General features: G+C 38.4%; 1 protein-coding gene and 1 long non-coding RNA gene across 6 annotated transcripts in view; one reads left to right on the top strand and one right to left on the bottom strand.

Moving 5' to 3' along the window:
- The window catches only part of LOC115514542, a 117,043-nt gene that overhangs the window by 24,628 nt on the left and 79,708 nt on the right, over positions 1-12,707 (bottom strand). For 2 of the 4 annotated variants that reach the window (XR_003969014.1, XR_004343680.1), the window contains one exon: positions 4,801-5,167. The exons of 1 other annotated variant lie outside the window; for it this stretch is intronic. This is a non-coding gene — a long non-coding RNA (uncharacterized LOC115514542). Of the gene's footprint in view, positions 1-4,800; positions 5,168-7,789; positions 7,906-12,707 lie in introns of those variants that run through there. One more of the 4 variants, XR_003969017.1, reaches the window with a different exon arrangement.
- RGS17 (regulator of G protein signaling 17) overlaps positions 1-12,707 on the top strand; it is a 93,891-nt gene that overhangs the window by 30,590 nt on the left and 50,594 nt on the right. The window lies entirely within an intron of this gene.

The following is a 12,707-nucleotide window of genomic DNA, read 5'->3' as shown; positions in this document are numbered from 1 at the left end:
TAGAATACATATACCAAAATATTCTGGTTTCCTAGAGAGATCTTAATAAAACAGATACTGATAAAAGCTTTAGCGTCAAAAACCAAACCTCAAGAACATTTTGTTTGGCTGTCCTAAAGAAATGCTACCTACGTCTTCAACTGCTTGCCATGAACATTATGAGGTTAAAATTGCACCTCAGTATTTAGGTATATCAACAAAACAGCACTTTCTTCAGGCAGAGAAGACTTCTCCAAAGTGGACAGTCATAAACCTTGTAAAATTCTAACATAGAGCTTATATAGATGGGTTAAAAGATGAAGTATGTCTACATTTTTAAAAGAAAGAGTACAAAAAGGTAAATTCAGTAATCTTTTGAAAAATGTTTAAATTAAGCTTTTCATGGAGTGGTAAATATCGGTCTCATGATATTCCCAGCTGAATCTGCACATCATATTTCCATCAATATCCCTCATGTACTGTTTTTCATGTAAGAAGCTCATGGTTTGATCTAAATATGTGTTTTGCCAAATACCTATTGAAAAGTGATTCAGGTTTTTAATTTCCCCAAATTTACAGAATATTATTCAGTGGAAACAGTATTTTGGACTCAAATATTTGTACTACAAACTTTATACTTAAATTATGGATTTTAAGTGTTGTATCTTTGCAGAATACATACCTAAGGGAACATTAGCTCAACAACCATTAATATATTTCCTGTAAAATATTCAAGGGTTTACACTTGACAAAGTTATATGAGACAGTTCTCCAGAATAGCCACATTTTTCATGTTGAAGAGGTAAATTCAGTATCTCAATACACCAGTAGGAGACATTTACAATCAGTTGTGCTTTTAGACAGTTGTATTACTAGGCAGCCTCAACATGTGAGTAACTAATTAGATTATTTTCATGCTGTTTCTAAACCAAGCTCCTTTTTCCTTATATCTTTCTGATCTATAGAATTAGGTAATTATAAATACTGAAGTATCTTTAAAATATTTTTAAAATGTTTACATTATTTAATCTTCATAAATTCTTTTATCCTTGCCTAAATCTTGTATTTATTATTGTATTAATTGTTAAATGGTGTTACTGTAGGCAACAGCAACTTGGGGGTGAAATGTTTATTTTTACCTCTGTCTATTGTAGAGTAAATACCCTTAATAATGAAGTTTTCAGCATCCCGGTTTTTCCCTTTTTATAAATTGATAATAATTTTTCTTTTACCTAAATTAATTTCTCTTGCACTATAGAACAAATAATATTTGTGAAAAGGAAAATTTAAACTAGAAATAACATGATTATTCTGAAAGCTTCATATACTTTTCCATTCTTTTTTTTTAAATTTTTTTTAATGTTTATTTATTTTTGAGACAGAGAGAGACAGAGCATGAACAGGGGAGGGAGACACAGAATCTGAAACAGGCTCCAGGCTCTGAGCTGTCAGCACAGAGCCCGACGCGAGGCTCGAACTCACAGACCGCGAGATCATGACCTGAGCCGAAGTCGGCTGCTTAACCGACTGAGCCACCCAGGCGCCCCATATACTTTTCCATTCTTAAAGAAAAGTAGGTCAGTGGTAGGATTGTACCTGCCAAGACAATCTTCTATTAAAGATTCTATGGGGGCAACCTGGGTGCCTAATAAGGCATCGGGCTCTTGATTTCGGCTCAGGCCATCATCTTGAGGTTTGTGAGATCAAGCCCTGCATTGGGCTCTGTGCTGATAGTGCAGAGTCTCCTTGGGATTCTCTGTCTCCTCTCTCTCTCTCTTCCCCTCATGCACACTCTTTCTGCCCCCCTCCCTCCCTCCCTCTCTCTCTGACTCTCAAAATAAACATTAAAAAAAAAAGATTGTGTGGGCTATATATTGATATCTGGAAAAGATTTATTAACACTTTATCTTTTACCTGAAAAAAGGGTTTCATCACACATTTAATAGACTCAGCCTAGATATATTAACCAGAATGATATAAAAATTATAAAATGAATGCTTGAATTATATATACATATATATAATTATACATATATAAAATTATACATATATATATAAAATACTGAGATTTTTTTCTTTAGCAGACTGTAGAATGGACAGCAAAAGAAAAACCAAGTTTAAACAGATCATTAATGTGGGTAATTGCCTTGAAAAAAAGATGGTGTAATCATCTGTATCAGTTTCAGAATCACACCTTTTTGTATGCATCTACCCAGATTTTCTTAATATCACTTTTTTACACAAAGGTACCATACCTCTTTAATGTGTTGATGGCAGAATCAACATTCACCAAATGGCTGGACCATTTCCAAACTGTTCCTTTCAACCACTTAATCACCAACATTATAGTTAGTTTAGACCCATTATTTTCAGTTTTATTAAAAATGGACTTTCTGTTTCTAGATGAAACCTTATTTAGAATTCTAATTTCGAGAATATAAATGTTTTTACTAATTGGATTCAGTTGGCAAGATGAGCACATAAATCTATTTCTGCCTGCCCAGATCCCTTAAGAAAGAAATAGATGTATGCATATTTAAATATAAATATGTGTTTTATGATACATCCTTAACAATAATGAGGGAGGGGGAAAAAAAGGAGACAATTGGCCAGATCTCTGATTTTGAGGCATTCCTGAAGGAAATAAGACAAGAGGAAATCACAATCCAAAAAATGTTTGAGAAAACTCTTTCTAGGGGCGCCTGGGTGGTTCAGTCTGTGAAGCGTCCGACTTCGGTTCAGGTCCTGATCTCATGGCTCGTGGGTGCGAGCCCCGCGTCGGGCTCTGTGCTGACGGCTCAGAGCCTGGAGCCTGCTTTGGATTCTGTGTGTGTGTGTGTCTCTCTCTGCCCCTCCCTGGCTCACGCTCTGTCTCTTTCTCTCCCTCAAAAATCAATACACATTAAAAAAAAAAATTAAAGAAAACTCTCTTATAGGTGGAAGTAGTTCTAGAGATTCTGTAAATACATAGTCAAAATACATAAGGTAGTACATGTTTCTGGGAAAATCACTGGATGAGCAGTGGGAACCATGTGTGGAACGGTTGAATTATTCCTCGTTCTTCTTCCCCTCACAGTAATCTGTGGGCAGCTGCAGTTTTTACCCCAGGCTAAAGTAGCAAATATGGCTTACAAAGACATGGTACTATCCCAGATGGCTTATAATCTGAAATAGAAGTGGGTAAGCCACATACTCCGAAGAGAAGCTACCTGCAGGCACCTTACCCCAGCATGGCACCCTCTGCACCCCACAGTCAGCAGACGCACCTGCAGATGGGCAAGCAGATGGGAGTCTCACCTACCAAGATGAGTAGACAGCCAAGGAAGACCAAGAAAGACAGATATCGTGAAAGAAATTCAATAATGCCAAAATTGAAGGCCTAACAACTGAGAAAACAAAGTAAAAACTTTAAAATAAGAATAATGATGTCCTCAGGAGTTCATATACGACATGAAATATTCATAAAACAAAAATAAATGGATGAAAAGGAAACAATTAGAGATTGGAAATAAAAAATACCTTTACTTATAAACTTAATAAGAATGATAGGTCAGGTTTAATACATATGAAATGTTTACTGAAAACAATAAAACATGAGTTTAGTTTTATATTGTACTAGGCATCTGTACTAGTTATTTATTGTTACGTAAAACTTCTCTCCCCAAAACTTAGTAAAGAGTGCAACCAGCACGTATTATCTCCTAGTTTCTGGAGGTCAGGAATCTGGGCACAGTTTATCTGAATGTTTCTGGCGTAAATGCTCTCACAGGGCTGCAAAGGGGGCCACCTGGGGCTTCAGTCATCTCAAGGCTCAGCTTGGGAAAAATCTACTTCCAAACTCAGTCATGTGGGTGTTGGCAGAAGCCTTCTAGTCTTTTCTGGCTGTTGGCTGGACACATCAGTTCCTTACCACATGGGTGTGCCACAAATGGTAGAGTGAGGGATGAGAGAGAGGGCCAAGACAAGCCACAGTCTTTTCATAACCTAATCTCAGAAGTGACACCTCATCACTGTTGCCTTATTCTCTTCCTTAACGGTGAGTCAGTGAGTCCAACCCATATTCCAGAAGAGAGAATTGCACGTTTGTGTGACTATAGGGAGGCAGGGCTCATTGGGGGCCATCTCAGGATTCTCAAAAGTGTCCTCCCCTCACATCATAGGCTCAAAGCTCAGAATCTCCTCTAAACCAGGTCCAGGTGTGGTGCTGCTTAGGCATAGTTCCTTAATTAGAGCTCACTGAGTACTCCATCTGTAAGCTGAAGAGACAGGTTACCTATCTCCCATACATCCAACATCCAGTGGTGGGACAGGCAAAGGAGAACCGCTGTAGACATCTCTCCTCAAAAGGTGGTGAGGAATGGGAAACTCAAAAAGTCACTCCTACACAGAAATTCTGGAAAATGTTGGAAGCTGGGAAAATGTTGGTAGTTTTTGCTTAAGTCTCAAGGGCTAGGACTAATTCCCCGTGCCTCTCAGCTCCGCATCTGGGTCATCTTTCCTTTTCTTTGAAAGGTAGCATGTGTTTGCTGCTGAGTAGCATGTGTGAATGTTTACATTATGAAAGACTATAGGATACGCATATGTGTGGACACACACAAAAATAGTTAAGAGTTGTTTCTAGGTTATGGAATATTTTTCGTTACTGTGAATATCTGTGTTTCCTAAATTTTCTACAGTAAACATCTTCAATTTTTGTAACAGACACACACACATAAAACGTTTTTAAGCATGGAAGAAAATCACTTAATTCAATACCCAAAGGTAATCTAATGAATTCACTTTTACTACCAGATCACAAGACGCAAAATGTATAAATCACATTGCCAGTTTATTAATTCATGTTAAGAAATAGTAGCTAGCAAAAACTAAGTCAGAATGAGAGGGTTGCTTGGTGAACACTCAATCGGAGCAAAAGATAAAAGGAGTAACTATATCCACACGCTGTATGTTGATCGATGTTTCCACTGTGGTACAAACGGTGACACTGAGTCCGTCTGTCAAGTGATACATGGACTTGAGCTGAGCCGGGTTTGCCTTTCAAACCTGCTTCTATGGTGTGAAAAGATCATCCCTCTTCTGTTATCCCAGTTTTCCACACGGAGTACAATTCAGCAGCTTAGATTTCAGTCTTTTAAAACACAGTTGCATTTGTATTAAGTCTCCCAAACGACTCCAAACCAAATAAATCTCTGTATTTATAAAAAAAAAACAAACAACTGGGGGGTCATTCTTGCAAATGATGAGCACCTTTATGTTTGAACTCTTGCTGATTTTACTCTCAGAGTTCTGAATTACTTCTTTATTACTTCAGGTACTGACTAAAAATATTCTGGGTGCACTTTCTAAATTAGTTTTTTAAGATGTAGTCACTTCAACACTGGTAGACTTTTCTTCTTCTAGAAACCTACCTACCACCTAAATAATAAATAGTGCCTGCCTCCCAATGAAATGATTTCACATATTTAGTGTGTTTAGCATATTACCTGCAGGCATTAACTGTGGTAATAAGAATGCTGAAGCATTCTAAATTATTCTGGAAGGGGCATTCTAGGAGTTCACCCTCCTTCAGGGCAGCTAGAAATATGGTATCCATCACAGTGAATGTGGCATCGCCACTTCTTCTGGAGCTCCTTCAAAACAGGATTCATAATTTCAGCATAATTGATGTGCAGGCTGATTTTTGCAAAGTGAGAAATAAAATCAGTGACCGCTAGTGTTCTGTTTTACCCTGTTGATTCAGTGGCCATTTTTCTCATGCTTAGGATTAACTTTCAGATAGCTTGTAAATTATAGCGTATTTTTTAAAGCACTATGTCCAAATTTGTCATTTGTTCTGAAAATCAATCCATACTGAATATGATGAATCGTGACATTGTGCTGTCATATTATATATACATAGTCATTTCCTCCTTTTTGGAAGTGGGGGTGGGGAGTAGCATGATCCTATTGCCATGGTGCATTTAGTGATTAAATCCATCAAAGAATTCTTGAAACAATTATTTTCGTGTAGTGGTCAGGAACAACTAAAGGCTGTGAGTTAGCAGGCATATAATTATCCTTCAGGGGTTGAATCTCTTAGACCAGTGCAGGAGAACATGGATCCCAAGAGCTCTACCGGATTATCAAACAATAAAATTGACCAGATGAAAAGGACAGCCCACCTCCTTACTCTCCATTTTCATGTGTGAACCCCTCTAAATAAAGTCATGTAAACCTGCACAGTAAGCATATAATTCTCATGCTTGCAGATTCAGTATGAGTGCCTTTTTTCAGAAGGTCGCTCTCCTGGGCACTTATGTGATTTTGTTAGAGAAGGAAATGTAAGAGTAGTGAAGTAAACATGGCTATGAAAATCCAACATACTAATAACATAGCCATTGATAGGTAGAGAGAGAACCAGACATTTTGTGAGTGATTTTTTTTTTCTTTCAGTTAGAGCGGTACTACTCAAAGCATAACCTGTGGACTGATGCCAATAGGTGAGCTGAAACTACTGATCAGTCACAGAATATAAATCAGCGCACTGTTTTCCTTATTCTTTTGCAAAACCTTGTCTCAGTGTGGACCGGTAATAAACATTTGAGACTAGAATTTTGAGAAGCAGTCAGCCAGAGTAGTAGTTCCAGTCAGTTCTGCTAGCCTGCTGCCCGTGTCATGGCCTAGGTGCGTGGTCTGGACTCTGCTGCTCATCTACCATGTGATTCTGATTGGTTTCACTTAGCTGTTTTGCCTCTGGGTTTTGCCCTCTTTGTGAAGGATGTGGCACCGATAATCCCTGAGCTCCTTGTCAGAGATGTAAGTCAAATTTATGCAGTGATTGAGTTTGAGTATAGAGAAAAGGCTAGGTAAATAATGGCAATTAAAAATTATACTATTAAAATGGTGTCTGTGAATGCTGCGTAAGGTAACATGATTATGAAAAGTGAAACAGTCTGCCCTATAGTATTTGCATATATACTGTATTTCAACTATGTAAAAACATACACAAAAAAGGATGAGCATTATTTAAAAAAAAAAAATAAAGCATTGGGAAACTCTGAAGCCTAGGTATTTCTTTCTCTGTTACCTAAATTTTGATAACATGGTTATATCCTTCACAAATAGAAGTGAAGAAATAGCATACAAATGTATTCAGTTCAACAGAGTACACCTCCACTTTTGGGGCTTTTTCTATATTCCTTAATGAATGTAACTGCTCTGTTTCCACCATTTGGGATATCCATCCTATGGCATTTCTCAGTTCCTTCCTACACCAGGCAAGGCTCTTCAGTGCAAATATTTGCATACTTCCAGCCAGTCTAGAGTCAAAGAAGCTGTTCATTGGACAGTACCTATGTAACCTATTACATTAAAAGAGACATAGCTTCTAGCTAAAGCATTCTCCACCTGTCCTTTGTATTCCCTTCCAGTCTTCTCAGGAACCTTAAATCACTTCTGTCTTTAAAAATGAAAGTTTCCTCCCTTGACTCTACACCCTTTTCCAGCACTTCTTTACCATTCCTCTCCCTTTCACAACCAAACTTTTGAAAGAGTTGTTGGAGCTAGTTGGCCTTCTTGTCTCTCCTTTGTACCTCACCCCTTCCGATCAGTCTGATGTCTTAGACTATATATATGACCATCTTCTGATGGTCCTTGACCCCCATGTATTTAAATCCAGTAAATTTTCTTGATTTCTGTGTCAATCAGATACAGAATCCACTCTACAATAAAACAGAAAACAAATTTGCTAAGGGGTCTTACATAGCTCACAGAACTCTAAGAGTGCCCGTGAGACAGGCTCGGTGGCTAAATGTCGAGGAGCAAGGCTCACCTGGGACAGCTGGAGAGAAAATATCATTGCTGCTTCTGGTCAGCCTTGATAAGACTCCGGGCTGGATGACAGAACCTCTGCTGCTCCCCTCCATGAATAGCCAAACGCTTCTCCCACCTGACATGCAGAAAACTTACTCTCTGCAGTGTGGCCCTCTTTTCCCTCTTATACGTAAATAAATCTGTCATTCATCTAAATTCCAGTGAGTTATTCATCACTACATTCCCACAGCCTAAGATCATATATCATACCTGAATGTCATACATCAATATTATCAACATTCCTATTTCATGATAATGAGGTTTACAATGATATTTTCTTTTTTTTTTTTTTTTTTTTTTTCAACGTTTATTTTATTTTCGGGACAGAGAGAGACAGAGCATGAACGGGGGAGGGGCAGAGAGAGAGGGAGACACAGAATCGGAAACAGGCTCCAGGCTCCGAGCCATCAGCCCAGAGCCCGACGCGGGGCTCGAACTCACGGAGTGCGAGATCGTGACCTGGCTGAAGTCGGACGCTTAACCGACTGCGCCACCCAGGCGCCCCTACAATGATATTTTCAATATTTGCATGTGTGTGTGTCTTTAAAAGTAACCCCTTAATCTGGAAAGCTATCTTATAGTTTTTAGTTATGGGAAAGCTAACATTGTCTCCTCAAGAAAAGCATGCCAGGGGCGCCTGGATGGCTCATTCGGTTAAGCGTCTGACTTTGGCTCAGGTCATGATCTCACAGTTGATGTGTTCGAGCCCCACGTCAGGCTCTGTGCTGACATCTCAGAGCCTGGAGCCTGCTTTGGATTCTGTGTCTCCCTCTCTCTCTGCCCTTCCCCACTCAAGCTCTCTCTCTGTCTCAAAAATAAATAAACATTAAAAAAAAAAAAAAGTTTTAAAAAAATTAAAAAAAAGAAAAGCATGCCATTTTATAGTTTGTAGCATTAACAAATTCAAGCAATTATAACTTAGGATCTTACAATGTTAGCTTAGAAGTCTTTAGGTTTTTGTTGAAATGCAGCTCTTTGGGCTTAAATTCAATTTATGTTGTAGCAGTTCTTACATTTCAATTCCAAGATCTAGCCCTAAAGTAATATTTACTGGTTCTGTTTCTTGTTTGTTTCCCCTTCTCTGCTCCCTGATCAGTATTGTCCAAGAATTAATGAATCGTGTCCATCAAAGATTAGTACTAATGATCTTATTTCCATAAAAACAGACTCACAGACTCACCACTCTGCCAGCTTTTTTCTTCTGCAAGCTTGCTTGTAGGAAATGATCCATTAGTTAACAATTTAAAATAAACTAGAAAATGTTTGTCTTCCATAAATCTGACTATGACCTAGGCCTTAATGTGTTTCAGTATTTTCCTAAAAGATAAATTTTGTAAAAATCTGTAATGAAAGCTATAATGACTACTTTTTAATCTATGCTCTAAAAACTGATGAAGAAAACTAGCTTTCTTAGTTTCATGAGATACTCGCTATAAATGAGACAAGATATTTCCTCACCACCAGAATTCAGGTAAACATTTAATTAGAGATACAGTCCTTATCTTGGAGGAGATGCAGACGGAATTTGTGGGGGAGAGTCTAGAGAGGAGGTAAGTTTTCAGATAAAGAGCTGCGCAAATCTGCACAGGATCTACTTGAATTTTTGCTAGATGCTAGGCCATGAATGCATAATGTGAAATTCCACAAAGTCAAGCAAAGAAGAAGGCAAGAGCAGTATGCAAAACAGTTCCCAGGGCTCATAGTTAGGCGGGAACCATTCAAGCTCCAACTAGCCAGAGTAGATGGATAGTCCATGGTAATCACCTGGTGCATCTAGTGGGGATCCTGGTGGGGTCAGGCCCTAGTAGCAGAGCTGGACCGCATTTGGAGTGATGGCTACTCTAGACCCACACTAGCAAAGCTTGAAAAAGGGCCTTAAACGGATCATGCCAGTCTGCAGGTGGCTCAGTGGCCTGCCAGAACAAAGTCCAACTACCATGAAGAGAAGAAAACAAAATTTCTTATTTAAATATGTGAGTGGATTAAGCAGCTATTTGGGCCTTATTTGGGAGCAGTTTTAAAGTTATAAATTCAGGGGCACTTAGGTAGCTCTGTTAGGTGTCCTACTGTTGATTTTGGCTCAGGTCATGTTCTCAGGGTTGGTGAGATCAAGCCGCACCAGGCTCTGTGCTGACAGCTTGGAGCCTGCTTGGGATTCTCTCTTTCCTTCTCTCTGCCCCTCCCTCCCCTCTCCCTCCCTCCCCCTCTCTCTCTCTCTCTCAAAATAAATAAAGAATCTTTAAAAAAAAAGTAAAAAATAAAGTTATGAATTCCATGCTTTCATAATTATGGGAACATTTAGATTTCCTGTTTCTTGTTCTTTTGAGGAATTAGTCCATTTGACCTGAGCTGTCCATCATTGGCATAAAGTTGGTGCTAACATTCCCTTATTCTTTTAATGTCTATATGGGGCGCCTGGGTGGCGCAGTCGGTTAAGCGTCCGACTTCAGCCAGGTCACGATCTCGCGGTCCGTGAGTTCGAGCCCCGCATCAGGCTCTGGGCTGATGGCTCAGAGCCTGGAGCCTGTTTCCGATTCTGTGTCTCCCTCTCTCTCTGCCCCTCCCCTGTTCATGCTTTGTCTCTCTCTGTCCCCCCAAAAAATAAATAAACGTTGAAAAAAAAATTAAAAAAAAATGTCTATAGGACCTGTCAGGGTACCCATTTTTTTCATTCTTCATATTGGTTATTTGTCTTCTCTTTCTTCCTTGGCTTGAATTACTTCAGTTAACCATCCCCCACATTCATGGATGTTTGGGTCATGCCCAATTTTTTCTTACTATAAATTATGTGTTACTGTATAACCATGTGCACATACCGTTGCATATTTGCAGAGCTGAATCTTCATGGTAGATACTTGGAAGTGAGATTGGCTAGATCCCAAAATACCTATATACTTCTATTAGATATTGCCAAATTCCCCTGCATCATGGTTGAACAATTTTGTTTCCCTTCCAGTAGTATATGGAAAGTAGCTCTTTCTCCACAGCTTTTCTGACAGGATATGTTGTCAAGCTTTTGATTCATAAATCTGATACTTGAATGATGGTATATCAATGTAATGTAATTTGGACTTATTTATGCATAAGGTTAAACGTCTTCTTAAAGTGCAATTATGTGTTTCCTTTTAGTGAATCTGTATACATTTTTTGTCCATTTTTTATTAGGTTTTTGGTTTTTTCTTCTGTTTAAAAGAGCTCTTTAGATCAGCAAACTGTAGCCTTGCCCAGACTGAATACTCTGATCATCCTCACAACTCAGTATTTGTACCTTACATGTCCTCTTGGTACAGTTGTACCTTCCTGTGGAAATTAACCCTCTAAAGTTTAGCATTTGCTTAAACATTTGTCTAAACATTTGTCTGTTGACTCTGCTTATGCTTATTGATTATGATTGTTATTTTTGTTTTGTTCTGTTTCTCGCCATGCAAAGTCATTTATTTTTTCTAAAAGTTGATCGTGGCTGGCAAGATTTACCCTTCTCCCAGGTTATAAAGAAATCCACCCACATTGTCCTGTAATACTTGCATATTTTCAACATTTGCTTCTATGTCTGGAATGTGTTTAGAGTATATTCTGATGTATAATTGGAAGATTCGAGGAATATTATCCCTTTCTAAATAACTATTCATTTTTTATAACACTACCTTTTCATGTTTATTCTGTACTAAATTTCCATTCTTCTCCTCTGTAAATAGCATCAATATTGAATAGGTTCATCAAAGAAGAATGGAATTTGCAAAATAAGGAGTCAAATTATTTTCAGTTTATTTAAAGCTAGGTTACCTAATTTGAACTATGTAAATAACTTTTGGATTTTTTTTTGAACTGTGTAAATAATTTTTTTGTTTTTTTGGAACTACGTAAATAATTTTTAATACAGCACAGGGGTGCCTGAGTGGCTCAGTCAGTTAAAAGGCTGACTTTCGGCTCAGTTTGTGAGTTCGAGCCCCGCGTCGGGCTCTGTGCTGACAGCCCAGAGCCTGGAGCCTGCTTCAGATTCTGTGTCTCCCTCTCTCTCTGCCCCTCCCCTGCTTGTGCTCTGTCTTTCTCTCTCAAAAATAAACATTAAAAAAAAAATTTAAATACAGCACAGAATAAAATGTATGAACTCATTTATTTATATTGTTACTTATTCATCGTTTTGTAAGTTCATGTTGTTGAAATAATCAGCCCAGTTTTGCTCTCTATTCTGTTCAGCACCCAGGTCAGGACAGGACGTGGTTTCCCACTAATGTGGGATCAGATGATGGCCCCTACCTCGCCAGGCTTCTTCTCTCTTAACTGTACTTCAAAATGAAAGCTCAAAGAATGGATTTTAGTTCTTTTCCCAAACTGAGGTTTCCTTATGAAAGGCAAACAATCAATCAACTAGTAAACAATCTATCTTTGATACCAACCATGGATTGCTGTATATACAAAAATCCTTTTTAAAGTATCACCAACCCAATTAGTGATAAGACTATAAATTGCTGACAACATCCAATTAACTAAGGCTAAGGAGGAATTTCTAATAAATTATATCCTGTTTGTAACATCTATACACCTAGACTGGGAAGGCAGCCTTTTTCCTGCCAATTACAGAACTAAGGAAACATTTTTTTTTGTTCCATTCTACTCTACAGTCATTTCAAAATGGTAACTGGAGAGTTCCAAATATTTCTGTAATCCATTCTGCTTTGACAGGGACTTCTGTAATGAGGAAGCTGTTGAAAATGAATAGTGTTCTGAATAACCTATTTTATGTGACCAGTTAAAACAAGGGGTGTAGAGCCAAACACAATGAAGGGGATGGGTTATCAGGAGAAATGCTCATGTGGAATCAATTTTGTCTGCCTGTTGAAACTCAGAAACACTGACTTGAGACCAACGGAACACTGC

The sequence above is a fragment of the Lynx canadensis genome, chromosome B2, assembly GCF_007474595.2.
Source record: "Lynx canadensis isolate LIC74 chromosome B2, mLynCan4.pri.v2, whole genome shotgun sequence".
Lineage (NCBI taxonomy): Eukaryota > Metazoa > Chordata > Mammalia > Carnivora > Felidae > Lynx > Lynx canadensis.
Note: the sequence above shows the minus strand (reverse complement) of the source record. Positions and strands in the feature narration are given on the sequence as shown.